A 21,260-nucleotide genomic window follows, 5' to 3' on the forward strand; every position below is an offset into this window, starting at 1 on the left:
TCGAGCCCCAGCTTGCACGAACACTTCTTCACTGGAAACACCATTAATTATCTGATTGCCACGTTTTGCATCATGAAAGTAATCCTAACCGATAATTATATAATCATAGAGGTTTACAGCATGGAAGGAGTCATTAAAGCCCATCGTATCTGCACCGGCCAACAAATGTCCAGTTTTAGATGTGTCCCTCTGCACCTTATTGCATTTCATGTGCACATCTCAGAACTTGTTAAATGTGGTGAGGGTTTCTGCCTGCACCACACTTTCAGGCAGTGAGTTTGAGACCCCCACAAACATCTGCATGCAGAATGTTCACTTCAAATCCCCTTTAACCCTTACACTAATTACTTTTAAATTATGCAGCCTGGTTGTTGACCACTCCACTATGTGAAATAGACCCTGTTAATCAACAATATCTAGGCCCCTCCTTTTTATATACACCTTAATGCTGTCGCCCATCAGCCTCCTCTGTTCCAAGGAAAACAAACCCATCCTATCCAATCTGTCCTCATAGCAAAGTTGCTCTACTCCCGGCAACATCTACGTAAATCTCCTCTGTACCCTCTCCAGCGTATTCACGTCCTTCCTTCAATGCGGTGACTAGAACTGCACGCAGTACTCCAGCTGTGGCCTAACCAGAATTTTATACAGTTCTAGCAAAACCCACTTGCTGTTCTGTTCCTTGCTTCTGCCAATAAATGCAACCATTCCATATGACTTCTTAACCAACTTTTCCAACTGACCAGCTACCTTCAGGGATCTGTGGACAAGCAATCCCAGTTACCTTTGTTCCTCTACACTTCTCAATGTCATACCAGTTGATGTGTATTCCCTTTCCTTGTTCGCCCTCCACAAATGCGCGATTTCTCACATCTCTGGATTAAATTCCATTTGCCACTGCTCTACTTCCTTATCAGTTAATTGATTTCTTCCTGGAGTCTCCAGCTTTCTTCTTCATTATCAATCACACTGCCTATTTTAATAACACGTGAAAACTTCGTAATCATAACACCTATATTCAAGTTTAGTTCATTGATAAATACCATAAAAAGCAATGGATCTGGCACTGAAAACTGTGGAACCCCACTGGAAACATCCTTCCAGTCACAAAAACACCCATCAAACATTACCCTTTGCTTCCTGCCTCTGAGCCAAATTTGGATCCAATTTGCCACTTCGCCCTCAATCACATGGGCTTTTACTTAGAAAATGCATAATCATTAAATGTTATCCTGCCTTCATGGGAAAACATCATTAATTGACTGATGATCTTCATTTGCACAACTAAAGAAAAGTTAACTGAAGGAGAGTCCTTAATTGAATAACTTAGCTGTGCTCTGCACTTTACCTCTGAATCCATAAACCATTTTGGACACTGTGCTTTAGAAGTCTGCTTCAAAATGTTCATTGCTGGAAACATGTACATGAGACGTTGGAAACAGTGAGATAGACTGCAGTGCAAGGGACTGGTTGTTGTGAAACAGCAAAGGAAATATACATTCTGGAAGAATACCATCGAAAAGAAGTGTGGCCCTAACAGCCAAAAAGAAGATGAAGTGCTGAGCCCTTTTCAGCAAAAAATTCTTTTTCAAACATTTCTCTGACCGAATCTTCACAAAAGAAAATTGATGCTTTTAAAGTCCTTAAACCCGAATTTTCGTGCACCGGAATCTTCTGAATCAGATGATTCTCGTTGTGCCAACTGAATCCATGTCCCTTTCAATATTCTGCTGACATGCACACTATTAAATGTGCCACTAACTTATAGAATCAAAGAATAAGGGAATGGATGCAGCCCGTCGAGCCCATGCCAACTCTCAACAAGTCTCACTCCCCTGTCACTTACCCACAGCTGTGCAATTTTTTTCATTCGGATACTTATCCAACTCCGTTTTGAAAGATAAGATTGAGTCTGACTCCACCGCCCTTTAGAGAAGTGTATTCCAGATTCTAACCACTTGCTGAGGAATGGCCACTCCTGTTCCTATGTTTCAAGGCAGAGAAACACGGGATCAATTCCTGCCTCACTCACAACCTTGCTAAATATAGCACCGTCATTCTATTCTCGTGACACAAGCTCCAGAAGCGCAGTGCAGCTGTTGAGGTTAAAGCTCTGGTTATGTTCCCAACAATGTTACTGGCACAGCGTTTCCGTAGTGTAGTGGTTATCACGTTCGCCTCACACGCGAAAGATCCCCGGTTCGAAACCGGGCGGAAACATTATGCAAACATGTTCAATTAACGATTAGATAAAATTAAATCATTCATATTATTGGTTCAATATTAACAGAGTGCAGTGTCTCACGATGCTGGTCCATTTTCTGATTTCTCTCTACAGTTCTGTTCACACTCAAATTCTACACAGTGTCTCTCACTCCCTCCCGTTTCCAGCCCTGACGCTGGAGAAACAATATCTCAAAGCTGCACATTCCGTGAATTCAGGTCAGCTGTGAGAGATTATTAAAGGATCCTGCCACGCCACCACGCTTCACAACAGAAAATTAAAGCCACAAACAAACCCATCGAATAATCGCTCTTCCCCAGCTCCAGAGTGACTGAGGGCGGGACAAGCCCAAACTTCCGCTCCCACACTCTCCAATCAGCCGCTGCCGGCGGAAAGCGGAGAATGCAGCATCAAACAGCGGTTTACCGCCCTTCACTGGGCTGCAAAATGCCACCATTCGAGACAACGCTCCCTGCACACCGAACAGCAGCCTCATAAGATGCTTCATCTCAGCTTCCTGAGTTCGAGCCCCAGCTTGCACGAACACTTCTGCACTGGAAACACCATTAATTATCTGATTGCCACGTTTTGCATCATGAAAGTAATCGTAACCGATAATTATATTATCATAGAGGTTTACAGCATGGAAGGAGTCATTTAAGCCCATCGTATCTGCACCGGCCTACAATTGCCCAGTTTTAGGTGTGCACCCCTGCAACTTATTGCATTTCATGTGCACATCTAAGAACTTGTTAAATGTGGTGAGTGTTTCTGCCTGCACCACACTTTCAGGCAGTGAGTTTGAGACCCCCACAAACATCTGCATGCAGAATGTTCACTTCAAATCCCATTTAACCCTTACACTAATTACTTTAAAATTATGCAGCCTGGTTGTTGACCACTCCACTCTGTGAAATAGAACCTTTCAATCGACAATATCTAGGCCCCTCCTATTTTTATAAACCTCAATGCTGTCGCCCATCAGCCTCCTCTGTTCCAAGGAAAACAAACCCATCCTATCCAATCTGTCCTCATAGCAAAGTTGCTCCACTCCCGGCAACATCTACGTAAATCTCCTCTGTACCCTCTCCAGCGTATTCACGTCCTTCCTTCAATGCGGTGACTAGAACTGCACGCAGTACTCCAGCTGTGGCCTAACCAGAATTTTATACAGTTCTAGCATAACCCACTTGCTGTTCTGTTCCTTGCTTCTGACAATAAATGCAACCATTCCATATGACTTCTTAACCAACTTTTCCAACTGGCCAGCTACCTTCAGGGATCTGTGGATAAGCAATCCCAGTTACCTTTGTTCCTCTACACTTCTCAATGTCATACCAGTTGATGTGTATTCCCTTTCCTTGTTAGCCCTCCACAAATGCGCGATCTCTCACATCTCTGGATTAAATTCCATTTGCCACTGCTCTACCCCCTTATCAGTTGATTGATATCTTCCTGGAGTCTCCAGCTTTCTTCTTCATTATCAACCACACTGCCTATTTTAATAACACCTGAAAACTTCGTAATCATAACACCTATATTCAAGTTTAGATCTTTGATAAATACCATAAAAAGCAATGGATCTGGCAATGAAAACAGCGGAACCCCACTGGAAACATCCTTCCAGTGACAAAAACACCCATCAAACATTACCCTTTGCTTCATGCCTCTGAGCCAAATTTGGATCCAATTTGCCACTTCGCCCTGAATCACATGGGCTTTTACTTAGAAAATGCATAATCATTAAATGTTATCCTGCCTTCATGGGAAAACATCATTAATTGACTGATGATCTTCATTTGCACAACTAAAGAAATGTTAACTGAAGGAGAATCCTTAATTGAATAACTTATCTGTGCTCTGCACTTTACCTCTGAATCCATAAACCATTTTGGACACTGTGCTTTAGAAGTCTGCTTCAAAATGTTCATTGCTGGTAACATGTACATGAGACGTTGGAAACAGTGAGATAGACTGCAGTGCAAGGGACTGGTTATTGTGAAACAGCAAAGAAAATATACATTCTGGAAGAATACCATCGAAAAGAAGTGTGGCCCTAACAGCCAAAAAGAAGATGAAGTGCTGAGCCCTTTTCAGCAAAAAATTCTTTTTCAAACATTTCTCTGACCGAATCTTCACAAAAGAAAATTCATGCTTTTAAAGTCCTTAAACCCGAATTTTCGTGCACCGGAATCTTCTGAATCAGATGATTCTCGTTGTGCCGACTGAATCCATGTCCCTTTCAATATTCTGCTGACATGCACACTATTAAATGTGCCACTAACTTATAGAATCAAAGAATAAGGGAATGGATGCAGCCCGTCGAGCCCATGCCAACTCTCAACAAGTCTCACTCCCCTGTCACTTACCCACAGCTGTGCAATTTTTTTCATTCGGATACTTATCCAACTCCGTTTTGAAAGATAAGATTGAGTCTGACTCCACCGCCCTTTAGAGAAGTGTATTCCAGATTCTAACCACTTGCTGAGGAATGGCCACTCCTGTTCCTATGTATAAAGGCAGAGAAACACGGGATCAATTCCTGCCACACTCACAACCTTGCTAAATATAGCACCGTTATTCTCTTCTCCTGACACAAGCTCCAGAAGTGTCGTCCAGCTGTTGAGGTTAACGCTCTGGTTATGTTCCCAACGATGTTACTGCCACAGCGTTTACGTAGTGTTGTGGTTATCACGTTCGCCTAACACGCGACAGGTCCCCGGTTCGAAACCGGGCGGAAACATTATGCAAACGTGTTCAATTAATGAGAAGATAAAATTAAATCAATCATATTAGTGGTTCAATGTTAACAGAGTGCAGTGTCTCACGGTGCTGTTCCATTTGCTGATTTCTCTCCACAGTTCTGTCTGCACAGTGTATCTCACTCCCTCCCGTTTCCAGCCCTGACGCTGGAGAAACCATATCTCAAAGCTGCACATTCCGTGCATTCAGGTCAGCTGTGAGAGATTATTAAAGGATCCTGCCACGCCACCACGCTTCACAACAGAAAATTAAAGCCAGAAACAAACCCATCGACTAATCGCTCTTCCCCAGCTCCAGAGTGAGTGAGGGCGGGACAAGTCCTAACTTCCGCTCCCACACTCTCCAATCAGCCGCTGCCGGCGGAAAGCGGAGAATGCAGCATCAAACAGCGGTTTACCGCCCTTCACTGGGTTGCAAAATGCCACCATTCGAGACAACGCTCCCCGTACACCGAACAGCAGCCTCATAAGATGCTTCATCTCAGCTTCCTGAGTTCGAGCCCCAGCTTGCACGAACACTTCTTCACTGGAAACACCATTAATTATCTGATTGCCACGTTTTGCATCATGAAAGTAATCCTAACCGATAATTATATAATCATAGAGGTTTACAGCATGGAAGGAGTCATTTAAGCCCATCGTATCTGCACCGGCCAACAAATGCCCAGTTTTAGTTGTGTACACCTGCACCTTATTGCATTTCATGTGCACATCTAAGAACTGGTTAAATGTGGTGAGGGTTTCTGCCTGCACCACACTTTCAGGCAGTGAGTTTGAGACCCCCACAAACATCTGCATGCAGAATGTTCACTTCAAATCCCCTTTAACCCTTACACTAATTACTTTTAAATTATGCAGCCTGATTGTTGACCACTCCACTATGTGAAATAGACCCTTTTAATCAACAATATCTAGGCTCCTCCTATTTTTATACACCTCAATGCTGTCGCCCATCAGCTTCCTCTGTTCCAAGGAAAACAAACCCATCCTATTCAATCTGTCCTCATAGCAAAGTTGCTCTACTCCCGGCAACATCTACGTAAATCTCCTCTGTACCCTCTCCAGCTTATTCACGTTCTTCCTTCAATGCGGTGACCAGAACTGCACGCAGTACTCCAGCTGTGGCCTAACCAGAATTGTATACAGTTCTAGCAAAACCCACTTGCTGTTCTGTTCCTTGCTTCTGCCAATAAATGCAACCATTCCATATGACTTCTTAACCAACTTTTCCAACTGACCAGCTACCTTCAGGGATCTGTGGACAAGCAATCCCAGTTACCTTTGTTCCTCTACACTTCTCAATTTCATACCAGTTGATGTGTATTCCCTTTCCTTGTTAGCCCTCCACAAATGCGCGATCTCTCACATCTCTGGATTAAATTCCATTTGCCACTGCTCTACCCCCTGATCAGTTGATTGATATCTTCCTGGAGTCTCCAGCTTTCTTCTTCATTATCAATCACACTGCCTATTTTAATAACACCTGAAAACTTCGTAATCATAACACCTATATTCAAGTTTAGTTCATTGATAAATAGCATAAAAAGCAATGGATCTGGCACTGAAAACTGTGGAACCCCACTGGAAACATCCTTCCAGTCACAAAAACACCCATCAAACATTACCCTTTGCTTCCTGCCTCTGAGCCAAATTTGGATCCAATTTGCCACTTCGCCCTGAATCACATGGGCTTTTACTTAGAAAATGCATAATCATTAAATGTTATCCTGCCTTCATGGGAAAACATCATTTATTGACTGATGATCTTCATTTGCACAACTAAAGAAATGTTAACTGAAGGAGAGTCCTTAATTGAATAACTTAGCTGTGCTCTGCACTTTACCTCTGAATCCATAAACCATTTTGGACACTGTGCTTTAGAAGTCTGCTTCAAAATGTTCATTGCTGGTAACATGTACATGAGACGTTGGAAACAGTGAGATAGACTGTAGTGCAAGGGACTGCTTATTGTGAAACAGCAAAGAAAATATGCATTCTGGAAAAATAACATCGAAAAGAAGTGTGGCCCTAACAGCCAAAAAGAAGATGAAGTGCTGAGCCCTTCTCAGGAAAAACATCTTTTCCCAAACATTTCTCTGACCGAATCTTCACAAAACAAAAATTATGCTTTTAAAGTCCTTAAACCCGAATTTTCGTGCACCCGAATCTTCTGAATCAGATGCCTCTCGTTGTGCCGACTGAATCCATGTCCCTTTCAATATTCTGCTGACATGCACACTATTAAATGTGCCACTAACTTATAGAATCAAAGAATAAGGGAATGGTTGCAGCCCGTCGAGCCCATGCCATCTCTCAACAAGTCTCACTCCCCTGTCATTTACCCACAGCTGTGCAACTTTTTTTCATTCGGATACTGATCCAACTCCGTTTTGAAAGATAAGATTGAGTCTGACATTCCCGCCCTTTAGAGCAGTGTATTCCAGATTCTAACCACTTGCTGAGGAATGGCCACTCCTGTTCCTATGTATAAAGGCAGAAAAACACGGGATCAATTCCTGCCTCACTCACAACCTTGCTAAATATAGCACCGTCATTCTATTCTCGTGACACAAGCTCCAGAAGCGTAGTCCAGCTGTTGAGGTTAAAGCTCTGGTTATATTCCCAACAATGTTACTGGCACAGCGTTTCCGTAGTGTAGTGGTTGTCACGTTCGCCTCACTCGCGAAAGATCCCCGGTTCGAAACTGGGCGGAAACATTATGCAAACGTGTTCAATTAATGATTAGATAAAATTAAATCATTCATATTAGTGGTTCAATATTAACAGAGTGCAGTGTCTCACGATGCTGGTCCATTTTCTGATTTCTCTCTGCAGTTCTGTTCACACTCAAATTCTACACAGTGTCTCTCACTCCCTCCCGTTTCCAGCCCTGACGCTGGAGAAACAATATCTCAAAGCTGCACATTCCGTGCATTCAGGTCAGCTGTGAGAGATTATTAAAGGATCCTGCCACGCCACCACGCTTCACAGCAGAAAATTAAAGCCACAAACGAACCCATCGAATAATCGCTCTTCCCCAGCTCCAGAGTGAGTGAGGGCGGGACAAGCCCAAACTTCCGCTCCCACACTCTCCAATCAGCCGCTGCCGGCGGAAAGCGGAGAATGCAGCATCAAACAGCGGTTTACCGCCCTTCACTGGGCTGCAAAATGCCACCGTTCGAGACAACGCTCCCCGTACACCAAACAGCAGCCTCATAAGATGCTTCATCTCAGCTTCCTGAGTTCGAGCCCCAGCTTGCACGAACACTTCTTCACTGGAAACACCATTAATTATCTGATTGCCACGTTTTGCATCATGAAAGTAATCCTAACCGATAATTATATAATCATAGAGGTTTACAGCATGGAAGGAGTCATTAAAGCCCATCGTATCTGCACCGGCCAACAAATGTCCAGTTTTAGATGTGTCCCTCTGCACCTTATTGCATTTCATGTGCACATCTCAGAACTTGTTAAATGTGGTGAGGGTTTCTGCCTGCACCACACTTTCAGGCAGTGAGTTTGAGACCCCCACAAACATCTGCATGCAGAATGTTCACTTCAAATCCCCTTTAACCCTTACACTAATTACTTTTAAATTATGCAGCCTGGTTGTTGACCACTCCACTATGTGAAATAGACCCTGTTAATCAACAATATCTAGGCCCCTCCTTTTTATATACACCTTAATGCTGTCGCCCATCAGCCTCCTCTGTTCCAAGGAAAACAAACCCATCCTATCCAATCTGTCCTCATAGCAAAGTTGCTCTACTCCCGGCAACATCTACGTAAATCTCCTCTGTACCCTCTCCAGCGTATTCACGTCCTTCCTTCAATGCGGTGACTAGAACTGCACGCAGTACTCCAGCTGTGGCCTAACCAGAATTTTATACAGTTCTAGCAAAACCCACTTGCTGTTCTGTTCCTTGCTTCTGCCAATAAATGCAACCATTCCATATGACTTCTTAACCAACTTTTCCAACTGACCAGCTACCTTCAGGGATCTGTGGACAAGCAATCCCAGTTACCTTTGTTCCTCTACACTTCTCAATGTCATACCAGTTGATGTATATTCCCTTTCCTTGTTCGCCCTCCACAAATGCGCGATTTCTCACATCTCTGGATTAAATTCCATTTGCCACTGCTCTACTTCCTTATCAGTTAATTGATTTCTTCCTGGAGTCTCCAGCTTTCTTCTTCATTATCAATCACACTGCCTATTTTAATAACACGTGAAAACTTCGTAATCATAACACCTATATTCAAGTTTAGTTCATTGATAAATACCATAAAAAGCAATGGATCTGGCACTGAAAACTGTGGAACCCCACTGGAAACATCCTTCCAGTCACAAAAACACCCATCAAACATTACCCTTTGCTTCCTGCCTCTGAGCCAAATTTGGATCCAATTTGCCACTTCGCCCTCAATCACATGGGCTTTTACTTAGAAAATGCATAATCATTAAATGTTATCCTGCCTTCATGGGAAAACATCATTAATTGACTGATGATCTTCATTTGCACAACTAAAGAAAAGTTAACTGAAGGAGAGTCCTTAATTGAATAACTTAGCTGTGCTCTGCACTTTACCTCTGAATCCATAAACCATTTTGGACACTGTGCTTTAGAAGTCTGCTTCAAAATGTTCATTGCTGGAAACATGTACATGAGACGTTGGAAACAGTGAGATAGACTGCAGTGCAAGGGACTGGTTGTTGTGAAACAGCAAAGGAAATATACATTCTGGAAGAATACCATCGAAAAGAAGTGTGGCCCTAACAGCCAAAAAGAAGATGAAGTGCTGAGCCCTTTTCAGCAAAAAATTCTTTTTCAAACATTTCTCTGACCGAATCTTCACAAAAGAAAATTGATGCTTTTAAAGTCCTTAAACCCGAATTTTCGTGCACCGGAATCTTCTGAATCAGATGATTCTCGTTGTGCCGACTGAATCCATGTCCCTTTCAATATTCTGCTGACATGCACACTATTAAATGTGCCACTAACTTATAGAATCAAAGAATAAGGGAATGGATGCAGCCCGTCGAGCCCATGCCAACTCTCAACAAGTCTCACTCCCCTGTCACTTACCCACAGCTGTGCAATTTTTTTCATTCGGATACTTATCCAACTCCGTTTTGAAAGATAAGATTGAGTCTGACTCCACCGCCCTTTAGAGAAGTGTATTCCAGATTCTAACCACTTGCTGAGGAATGGCCACTCCTGTTCCTATGTTTCAAGGCAGAGAAACACGGGATCAATTCCTGCCTCACTCACAACCTTGCTAAATATAGCACCGTCATTCTATTCTCGTGACACAAGCTCCAGAAGCGCAGTGCAGCTGTTGAGGTTAAAGCTCTGGTTATGTTCCCAACAATGTTACTGGCACAGCATTTCCGTAGTGTAGTGGTTATCACGTTCGCCTCACACGCGAAAGATCCCCGGTTCGAAACCGGGCGGAAACATTATGCAAACATGTTCAATTAACGATTAGATAAAATTAAATCATTCATATTATTGGTTCAATATTAACAGAGTGCAGTGTCTCACGATGCTGGTCCATTTTCTGATTTCTCTCTACAGTTCTGTTCACACTCAAATTCTACACAGTGTCTCTCACTCCCTCCCGTTTCCAGCCCTGACGCTGGAGAAACAATATCTCAAAGCTGCACATTCCGTGAATTCAGGTCAGCTGTGAGAGATTATTAAAGGATCCTGCCACGCCACCACGCTTCACAACAGAAAATTAAAGCCACAAACAAACCCATCGAATAATCGCTCTTCCCCAGCTCCAGAGTGACTGAGGGCGGGACAAGCCCAAACTTCCGCTCCCACACTCTCCAATCAGCCGCTGCCGGCGGAAAGCGGAGAATGCAGCATCAAACAGCGGTTTACCGCCCTTCACTGGGCTGCAAAATGCCACCATTCGAGACAACGCTCCCTGCACACCGAACAGCAGCCTCATAAGATGCTTCATCTCAGCTTCCTGAGTTCGAGCCCCAGCTTGCACGAACACTTCTGCACTGGAAACACCATTAATTATCTGATTGCCACGTTTTGCATCATGAAAGTAATCGTAACCGATAATTATATTATCATAGAGGTTTACAGCATGGAAGGAGTCATTTAAGCCCATCGTATCTGCACCGGCCTACAATTGCCCAGTTTTAGGTGTGCACCCCTGCAACTTATTGCATTTCATGTGCACATCTAAGAACTTGTTAAATGTGGTGAGTGTTTCTGCCTGCACCACACTTTCAGGCAGTGAGTTTGAGACCCCCACAAACATCTGCATGCAGAATGTTCACTTCAAATCCCATTTAACCCTTACACTAATTACTTTAAAATTATGCAGCCTGGTTGTTGACCACTCCACTCTGTGAAATAGAACCTTTCAATCGACAATATCTAGGCCCCTCCTATTTTTATAAACCTCAATGCTGTCGCCCATCAGCCTCCTCTGTTCCAAGGAAAACAAACCCATCCTATCCAATCTGTCCTCATAGCAAAGTTGCTCCACTCCCGGCAACATCTACGTAAATCTCCTCTGTACCCTCTCCAGCGTATTCACGTCCTTCCTTCAATGCGGTGACTAGAACTGCACGCAGTACTCCAGCTGTGGCCTAACCAGAATTTTATACAGTTCTAGCATAACCCACTTGCTGTTCTGTTCCTTGCTTCTGACAATAAATGCAACCATTCCATATGACTTCTTAACCAACTTTTCCAACTGGCCAGCTACCTTCAGGGATCTGTGGATAAGCAATCCCAGTTACCTTTGTTCCTCTACACTTCTCAATGTCATACCAGTTGATGTGTATTCCCTTTCCTTGTTAGCCCTCCACAAATGCGCGATCTCTCACATCTCTGGATTAAATTCCATTTGCCACTGCTCTACCCCCTTATCAGTTGATTGATATCTTCCTGGAGTCTCCAGCTTTCTTCTTCATTATCAACCACACTGCCTATTTTAATAACACCTGAAAACTTCGTCATCATAACACCTATATTCAAGTTTAGATCTTTGATAAATACCATAAAAAGCAATGGATCTGGCAATGAAAACAGCGGAACCCCACTGGAAACATCCTTCCAGTCACAAAAACACCCATCAAACATTACCCTTTGCTTCATGCCTCTGAGCCAAATTTGGATCCAATTTGCCACTTCGCCCTGAATCACATGGGCTTTTACTTAGAAAATGCATAATCATTAAATGTTATCCTGCCTTCATGGGAAAACATCATTAATTGACTGATGATCTTCATTTGCACAACTAAAGAAATGTTAACTGAAGGAGAATCCTTAATTGAATAACTTATCTGTGCTCTGCACTTTACCTCTGAATCCATAAACCATTTTGGACACTGTGCTTTAGAAGTCTGCTTCAAAATGTTCATTGCTGGTAACATGTACATGAGACGTTGGAAACAGTGAGATAGACTGCAGTGCAAGGGACTGGTTATTGTGAAACAGCAAAGAAAATATACATTCTGGAAGAATACCATCGAAAAGAAGTGTGGCCCTAACAGCCAAAAAGAAGATGAAGTGCTGAGCCCTTTTCAGCAAAAAATTCTTTTTCAAACATTTCTCTGACCGAATCTTCACAAAAGAAAATTCATGCTTTTAAAGTCCTTAAACCCGAATTTTCGTGCACCGGAATCTTCTGAATCAGATGATTCTCGTTGTGCCGACTGAATCCATGTCCCTTTCAATATTCTGCTGACATGCACACTATTAAATGTGCCACTAACTTATAGAATCAAAGAATAAGGGAATGGATGCAGCCCGTCGAGCCCATGCCAACTCTCAACAAGTCTCACTCCCCTGTCACTTACCCACAGCTGTGCAATTTTTTTCATTCGGATACTTATCCAACTCCGTTTTGAAAGATAAGATTGAGTCTGACTCCACCGCCCTTTAGAGAAGTGTATTCCAGATTCTAACCACTTGCTGAGGAATGGCCACTCCTGTTCCTATGTATAAAGGCAGAGAAACACGGGATCAATTCCTGCCACACTCACAACCTTGCTAAATATAGCACCGTTATTCTCTTCTCCTGACACAAGCTCCAGAAGTGTCGTCCAGCTGTTGAGGTTAACGCTCTGGTTATGTTCCCAACGATGTTACTGCCACAGCGTTTACGTAGTGTTGTGGTTATCACGTTCGCCTAACACGCGACAGGTCCCCGGTTCGAAACCGGGCGGAAACATTATGCAAACGTGTTCAATTAATGAGAAGATAAAATTAAATCAATCATATTAGTGGTTCAATGTTAACAGAGTGCAGTGTCTCACGGTGCTGTTCCATTTGCTGATTTCTCTCCACAGTTCTGTCTGCACAGTGTATCTCACTCCCTCCCGTTTCCAGCCCTGACGCTGGAGAAACCATATCTCAAAGCTGCACATTCCGTGCATTCAGGTCAGCTGTGAGAGATTATTAAAGGATCCTGCCACGCCACCACGCTTCACAACAGAAAATTAAAGCCAGAAACAAACCCATCGACTAATCGCTCTTCCCCAGCTCCAGAGTGAGTGAGGGCGGGACAAGTCCTAACTTCCGCTCCCACATTCTCCAATCAGCCGCTGCCGGCGGAAAGCGGAGAATGCAGCATCAAACAGCGGTTTACCGCCCTTCACTGGGTTGCAAAATGCCACCATTCGAGACAACGCTCCCCGTACACCGAACAGCAGCCTCATAAGATGCTTCATCTCAGCTTCCTGAGTTCGAGCCCCAGCTTGCACGAACACTTCTTCACTGGAAACACCATTAATTATCTGATTGCCACGTTTTGCATCATGAAAGTAATCCTAACCGATAATTATATAATCATAGAGGTTTACAGCATGGAAGGAGTCATTTAAGCCCATCGTATCTGCACCGGCCAACAAATGCCCAGTTTTAGTTGTGTACACCTGCACCTTATTGCATTTCATGTGCACATCTAAGAACTGGTTAAATGTGGTGAGGGTTTCTGCCTGCACCACACTTTCAGGCAGTGAGTTTGAGACCCCCACAAACATCTGCATGCAGAATGTTCGCTTCAAATCCCCTTTAACCCTTACACTAATTACTTTTAAATTATGCAGCCTGATTGTTGACCACTCCACTATGTGAAATAGACCCTTTTAATCAACAATATCTAGGCTCCTCCTATTTTTATACACCTCAATGCTGTCGCCCATCAGCTTCCTCTGTTCCAAGGAAAACAAACCCATCCTATTCAATCTGTCCTCATAGCAAAGTTGCTCTACTCCCGGCAACATCTACGTAAATCTCCTCTGTACCCTCTCCAGCTTATTCACGTTCTTCCTTCAATGCGGTGACCAGAACTGCACGCAGTACTCCAGCTGTGGCCTTACCAGAATTTTATACAGTTCTAGCATAACCCACTTGCTGTTCTGTTCCTTGCTTCTGCCAATAAATGCAACCATTCCATATGACTTCTTAACCAACTTTTCCAACTGGCCAGCTTCCTTCAGGGATCTGTGGACAAGCAATCCCAGTTACCTTTGTTCCTCTACACTTCTCAATATCATACCAGTTGATGTGAATTCCCTTTCCTGGTTAGCCCTCCACAAATGCGCGACCTCTCACATCTCTCGATTAAATTCAATTTGCCACTGCTCTACCCCCTTATCAGTTGATTGATATCTTCCTGGAGTCTCCAGCTTTCTTCTTCATTATCAACCACACTGCCTATTTTAATAACAACTGAAAACTTCGTAATCATAACACCTATATTCAAGTTTAGATCATTGATAAATACCATAAAAGCAATGGTTTTGGCACTGAAAACTGTGGAACCCCACTGGAAACATCCTTCCAGTCACAAAAACACCCATCAAACATTACCATTTGCTTCCTGCCTCTGAGCCAAATTTGGATCCAATTTGCCACTTCGCCCTGAATCACATGGGCTTTTACTTAGAAAATGGATAATCATTAAATGTTATCCTGCCTTCATGGGAAAACATCATTAATTGACTGATGATCTTCATTTGCACAACTAAAGAAATGATAACTGAAGGAGAGTCCTTAATTGAATAACTTATCTGTGCTCTGCACTTTACCTCTGAATCCATAAACCATTTTGGACACTGTGCTTTAGAAGTCTGCTTCAAAATGTTCCTTGCTGGTAACATGTACATGAGACGTTAGAAACAGTGAGATAGACTATAGTGCAAGGGACTGGTTATTGTGAAACAGCAAAGAAAATATACATTCTGGAAGAATACCATCGAAAAGAAGTGTGGCCCGAACAGCCAAAAAGAATATGAAGTGCTGAGCCCTTTTCAGCAAAAAATTCTTTTTCAAACATTTTTCTGACCGAATCTTCACAAAAGAAAAATGATGCTTTTAAACTCATTAAACCCGAATTTTCATGCACCGGAATCTTCTGAATCAGATGCCTCTCGTTGTGCCGACTGAATCCATGTCCCTTTCAATATTCTGCTGACATGCACACTATTAAATGTGCCACTAACTTATAGAATCAAAGCATAAGGGAATGGATGCAGCCCGTCGAGCCCATGCCAACTCTCAACAAGTCTCACTCCCCTGTCTTTTACCCACAGCTGTGCAATTTTTTTCATTCGGATACTTATACAACGCCGTTTTGAAAGATAAGATTGAGTCTGACTCCACCGCCCTTTCGAGAAGTGTATTCCAGATTCTAACCAATTGCTGAGGAATGGCCACTCCTGTTCCTATGTATAAAGGCAGGGAAACACGGGATCAATTCCTGCCACACTCACAACCTTGCTAAATATCGCACCGTTATTCTATTCTCGTGACACAAGCTCCAGAAGTGTAGTCCAGCTGTTTAGGTTAAAGCTCTGGTTATGTTCCCAACAATGTTACTGCCACAGAGTTTCCGTAGTGTAGTGGTTATCACGTTCGCCTAACACGCGAAAGGTCCCCGGTTCGAAACCGGGCGGAAACATTATGCAAACGTGTTCAATTCATGATAAGATAAAATTAAATCATTCATATTAGTGGTTCAATGTTAACAGAGTGCAGTGTCTCACGATGCTGTTCCATTTGCTGATTTCTCTCTGCAGTTCTGTTCACACTCAAATTCTACACAGTGTCTCTCACTCCCTCTCGTTTCCAGCCCTGACGCTGGAGAAACCATATCTCAAAGCTGCACATTCCGTGCATTCAGGTAAGCTGTGAGAGATTATTAAAGAATCCTGCCACGCCACCACGCTTCACAACAGAAAATTAAAGCCACAAACAAACCCATCGACTAATCGCTCTTCCTCAGCTCCAGAGTGAGTGAGGGCGGGACAAGCCCTAACTTCCGCTCCCACACTCTCCAATCAGCCGCTGCCGGCGGAAAGCGGAGAATGCAGCATCAAACAGCAGGTTACCGCCCTTCACTGGGCTGCAAAATGCCACCGTTCCAGACAACGCTCCCCGTGCTCCGAACAGCAGCCTCATAAGATGCTTCATCTCAGCTTCCTGAGTTCGAGCCCCAGCTTGCACGAACACTTCTTCACTGGAAACAGCATTAATTATCTGATTGCCACGTTTTGCATCATGAAAGTAATCCTAACCGATAATTATTTCATCATAGAGGTTTACAGCATGGAAGGAGTCATTTACGCCCATCGTATCTGCACCGGCCAACAAATGCCCAGTTTTAGATGTGTACCCCTGCACCTTATTGCATTTCATGTGCACATCTAAGAACTGGTTAAATGTGGTGAGGGTTTCTGCCTGCACCACACTTTCAGGCAGTGAGTTTGAGACCCCCACAAATATCTGCATGCAGAATGTTCACTTCAAATCCCCTTTAACCCTTACACTAATTACTTTTAAATTATGCAGCCTGGTTGTTGACCACTCCACTATGTGAAATAGACCCTTTTAATCAACAATATCTAGGCCCCTCCTATTTTTATACACGTCAATGCTGTCGCCCATCAGCCTCCTCTGTTCCAAGGAAAACAAACCCATCCTATCCAATCTGTCCTCATAGCAAAGTTGCTCCACTCCCGGCAACATCTACGTAAATCTCCTCTGTACCCTCTCCAGCGTATTCACGTTCTTCCATCAATGCGGTGAACAGAACTGCACGCAGTACTCCAGCTGTGGCCTAACCAGAATTTTATACAGTTCTAGCATAACCCACTTGCTGTTCTCTTCCTTGCTTCTGCCAATAAATGCAACCATTCCATATGACTTCTTAACCAACTTTTCCAACTGGCCAGCTACCTTCAGGGATCTGTGGACAAGCAATCCCAGTTACCTTTGTTCCTCTACACTTCTCAATGTCATACCAGTTGATGTGAATTCCCTTTCCTTGTTAGCCCTCCACAAATGCGCGATCTCTCACATCTCTGGTTTAAATTCAATTTGCCACTGCTCTACCCCCTTATCAGTTGATTGATATCTTCCTGGAGTCTCCAGCTTTCTTCTTCATTATCAACCACACTGCCTATTTTAATAACACCTGAAAACTTCGTAATCATAACACTTATCTTCAAGTTGAGATCATTGATAAATACCATAAAAAGCAATGGATCTGGCACTGAAAACTGTGGAAGCCCACTGGAAACATCCTTCCAGTCACAAAAACACCCATCAAACATTACCCTTTGCTTCCTGCCTGTGAGCCAAATTTGGATCCAATTTGCCACTTCGCCCTGAATCACATGGGCTTTTACTTAGAAAATGCATAATCATTAAATGTTATCCTGCCTTCATGGGAAAACATCATTAATTGACTGATGATCTTCATTTGCACAACTAAAGAAATGTTTACTGAAGGAGAGTCCTTAATTGAATAACTTATCTGTGCTCTGCACTTTACCTCTGAATCCATAAACCATTTTGGACACTGTGCTTTAGAAGTCTGCTTCAAAATGTTCATTGCTGGTAACATGTATATGAGACGTTGGAAACAGTGAGATAGACTGTAGTGCAAGGGACTGGTTATTGTGAAACAGCAAAGAAAATATACATTCTGGAAGAATACCATCGAAAGGAAGTGTGGCCCTAACAGCCAAAAAGAAGATGAAGTGCTGAGCCCTTTTCAGCAAAAAATTATTTTTCAAACATTTCTCTGACCGAATCTTCACAAAAGAAAAATGATGCTTTTAAAGTCATTAAACCCGAATTTTCGTGCACCCAAATCTTCTGAATCAGATGCCTCTCATTGTGCCGACTGAATCCATGTCCCTTTCAATATTCTGCTGACATGCACACTATTAAATGTGCCACTAACTTATAGAATCAAAGAATAAGGGAATGGATGCAGCCCGTCGAGCCCATGCCAACTCTCAACAAGTCTCACTCCCCTGTCATTTACCCGCAGCTGTGCAATTTCTTTCAGTCGGATACTGATACAACTCCGTTTTGAAAGATAAGATTGAGTCTGACTCCACCGCCCTTTAGAGAAGTGTATTCCAGATTCTAACCACTTGCTGAGGAATGGCCACTCCTGTTCCTATGTATAAAGGCAGAGAAACACGGGATCAATTCCTGCCACACTCACAACCTTGCTAAATCTAGCACCGTTATTCTCTTCTCCTGACACAAGCTCCAGAAGTGTCGTCCAGCTGTTGAGGTTAACGCTCTGGTTATGTTCCCAACGATGTTACTGCACCAGCGTTTCCGTAGTGTAGTGGTTATCACGTTCGCCTAACACGCGAAAGGTCCCCGGTTCGAAACCGGGCTGAACATTATGCAAACGTGTTCAATTAATTATAAGATACAATTAAATCATTCAGATTAGTTGTTCAATGTTAACAGAGTGCAGTGTCTCACGATGCTGTTCCATTTGCTGATTTATCTCTGCAGTTCTGTTCACACTCAAATTCTACACAGTGTCTCTCACTCCCTCCCGTTTCCAGCCCTGACGCTGGAGAAACCATATCTCAAAGCTGCACATTCCGTGCATTCAGGTCAGCTGTGAGAGATTATTAAAGGATCCTGCCACGCCACCACGCTTCACAACAGAAAATTAAAGCCACAAACAAACCCATCGACTAATCGCTCTTCCTCAGCTCCAGAGTGAGTGAGGGCGGGACAAGCCCTAACTTCCGCTCCCACACTCTCCAATCAGCCGCTGCCGGCGGAAAGCGGAGAATGCAGCATCAAACAGCGGTTTACAGCCCTTCACTGGGCTGCAAAATGCCACCGTTCCAGACAACGCTCCCCGTGCTCCGAACAGCAGCCTCATAAGATGCTTCATCTCAGCTTCCTGAGTTCGAGCCCCAACTTGCACGAACACTTCTTCACTGGAAACACCATTAATTATCTGATTGCCACGTTTTGCATCATGAAAGTGATCCTAACCGATAATTATATAATCATAGAGGTTTACAGCATGGAAAGAGTCATTTACGCCCATAGTATCTGCACCGGCCAACAAATGCCCAGTTTTAGGTGTGTACCCCTGCACCTTATTGCATTTCATGTGCACATCTAAGAACTGGTTAAATGTGGTGAGGGTTTCTGCCTGCACCACACTTTTAGGCAGTGAGTTTGAGACCCCCACAAACATCTGCATGCAGAATGTTCACTTCAAATCCCCTTTAACCCTTACACTAATTACTTTGAAATTATGCAGCCTGGTTGTTGACCACTCCACTATGTGAAATAGACCCTTTTAATCAACAATATCTAGGCCCCTCCTACTTTTATACACCTCAATGCGGTCGCCCATCAGCCTCCTCTGTTCCAAGGAAAACAAACCCATCCTATCCAATCTGTCCTCATAGCAAAGTTGCTCCACTCCCGGCAACATCTACGTAAATCTCCTCTGTACCCTCTCCAGCGTATTCACGTTCTTCCTTCAATGCGGTGACCAGAACTGCACGCAGAACTCCAGCTGTGGCCTAACCACTATTTTATACAGTTCTAGCATAACCCACTTGCTGTTCTGTTCCTTGCTTCTGCCAATAAATGCAACCATTCCATATGAATTCTTAATCAACTTTTCCAACTGGTCAGCGACCTTCAGGGATCTGTGGACAAGCAATCCCAGTTACCTTTGTTCCTCTACACTTCTCAATGTCATACCAGTTGATGTGTATTCCCTTTCCTTGTTAGCCCTCCACAAATGCGCGATCTCTCATTTTCCACTGCTCTACCACCTTATCAGTTGATTGTTATCTTCCTGGAGTCTCCAGCTTTCTTCTTCATTATCAACCACACTGCCTATTTTAATAACACCTGAAAACTTCGGAATCATAACATCTATATTCAAGTTTAGATCATTGATAAATACCATAAAAAGCAATGGATCTGGCACTGAAAACTGTGGAACCCCACTGGAAACATCCTTCCAGTCACAAAAACACCCATCAAACATTAGCCTTTGCTTCCTGCCTCTGAGCCAAATTTGGATCCAATTTGCCACTTCGCCCTGAATCACATGGGCTTTTACTTAGAAAATGCATAATCATTAAATGTTATCCTGCCTTCATGGGAAAACATCATTAATTGACTGATGATCTTCATTTGCACAACTAAAGAAATGTTAACTGAAGGAGAGTCCTTAATTGAATAAGTTATCTGTGCTCTGCACTTTACCTCTGAATCCATAAACCATTTTGGACACTGTGCTTTAGAAGTCTGTTTCAAAATGTTCCTTGCTGGTAACATGTACATGGGACGTTGGAAACAATGAGATAGACTGTAGTGCAAGGGACTGGTTATTGTGAAACAGCAAAGAAAATATACAATCTGGAAGAATACCATCGAAAAGATGTGTGGCCCTAACAGCCAAAAAGAAGATGAAGGGCTGAGCCCTTTTCAGCAAAAAATGCTTTTCCCAAACATTTCTCTGACCGAATCTTCACAAAACAAAAATTATGCTTTTAAAGTCATTAAACCCGAATTTTCGTGCACCCGAATCTTCTGAATCAGATGCCTCTCGTTGTGCCGACTGAATCCATGTCCCTTTCAATATGCTGCTGACATGCACACTATCAAATGTGCCACTAACTTATAGAATCAAAGAATAAGGGAATGGTTGCAGCCCGTCGAGCCCATGCCAACTCTCAACAAGTCTCACTCCCCTGTCATTTACCCAAAGCTGTGCAATTTCTTTCATTAGGATACTTATCCAACTCGGTTTGAAAGATAAGATTGAGTCTGACTCCACCGCCCTTTAGAGCAGTGTATTCAAGATTCTAACCACTTGCTGAGGAATGGCCACTCCTGTTCCCATGTATAAAGGCAGAGAAACACGCGATCAATTCCTGCCACACTCACAACCTTGCTAAATATAGCACCGTCATTCTATTATCGTGACACAAG

At 43.2% G+C, this 21,260-nt stretch overlaps 4 non-coding genes across 4 annotated transcripts; all 4 read left to right on the forward strand.

Moving 5' to 3' along the window:
• Positions 1-2,147: 2,147 nt before the first annotated feature.
• Positions 2,148-2,220, forward strand: trnav-cac (transfer RNA valine (anticodon CAC)). Its single transcript has one exon. It is a non-coding gene; the product is annotated as a tRNA-Val (tRNA).
• Positions 2,221-10,377: 8,157 nt separating this feature from the next.
• On the forward strand, positions 10,378-10,450 carry trnav-cac (transfer RNA valine (anticodon CAC)). Its single transcript has one exon. It is a non-coding gene; the product is annotated as a tRNA-Val (tRNA).
• Positions 10,451-15,857: 5,407 nt separating this feature from the next.
• On the forward strand, positions 15,858-15,930 carry trnav-aac (transfer RNA valine (anticodon AAC)). The gene has a single exon. It is a non-coding gene; the product is annotated as a tRNA-Val (tRNA).
• A 2,677-nt stretch (positions 15,931-18,607) lies between these two features.
• Positions 18,608-18,677, forward strand: trnav-aac (transfer RNA valine (anticodon AAC)). Its single transcript has one exon. It is a non-coding gene; the product is annotated as a tRNA-Val (tRNA).
• Positions 18,678-21,260: the final 2,583 nt, after the last annotated feature.

The sequence above is a fragment of the Pristiophorus japonicus genome, chromosome 3, assembly GCF_044704955.1.
Source record: "Pristiophorus japonicus isolate sPriJap1 chromosome 3, sPriJap1.hap1, whole genome shotgun sequence".
NCBI classification, from domain to species: Eukaryota; Metazoa; Chordata; class Chondrichthyes; family Pristiophoridae; genus Pristiophorus; species Pristiophorus japonicus.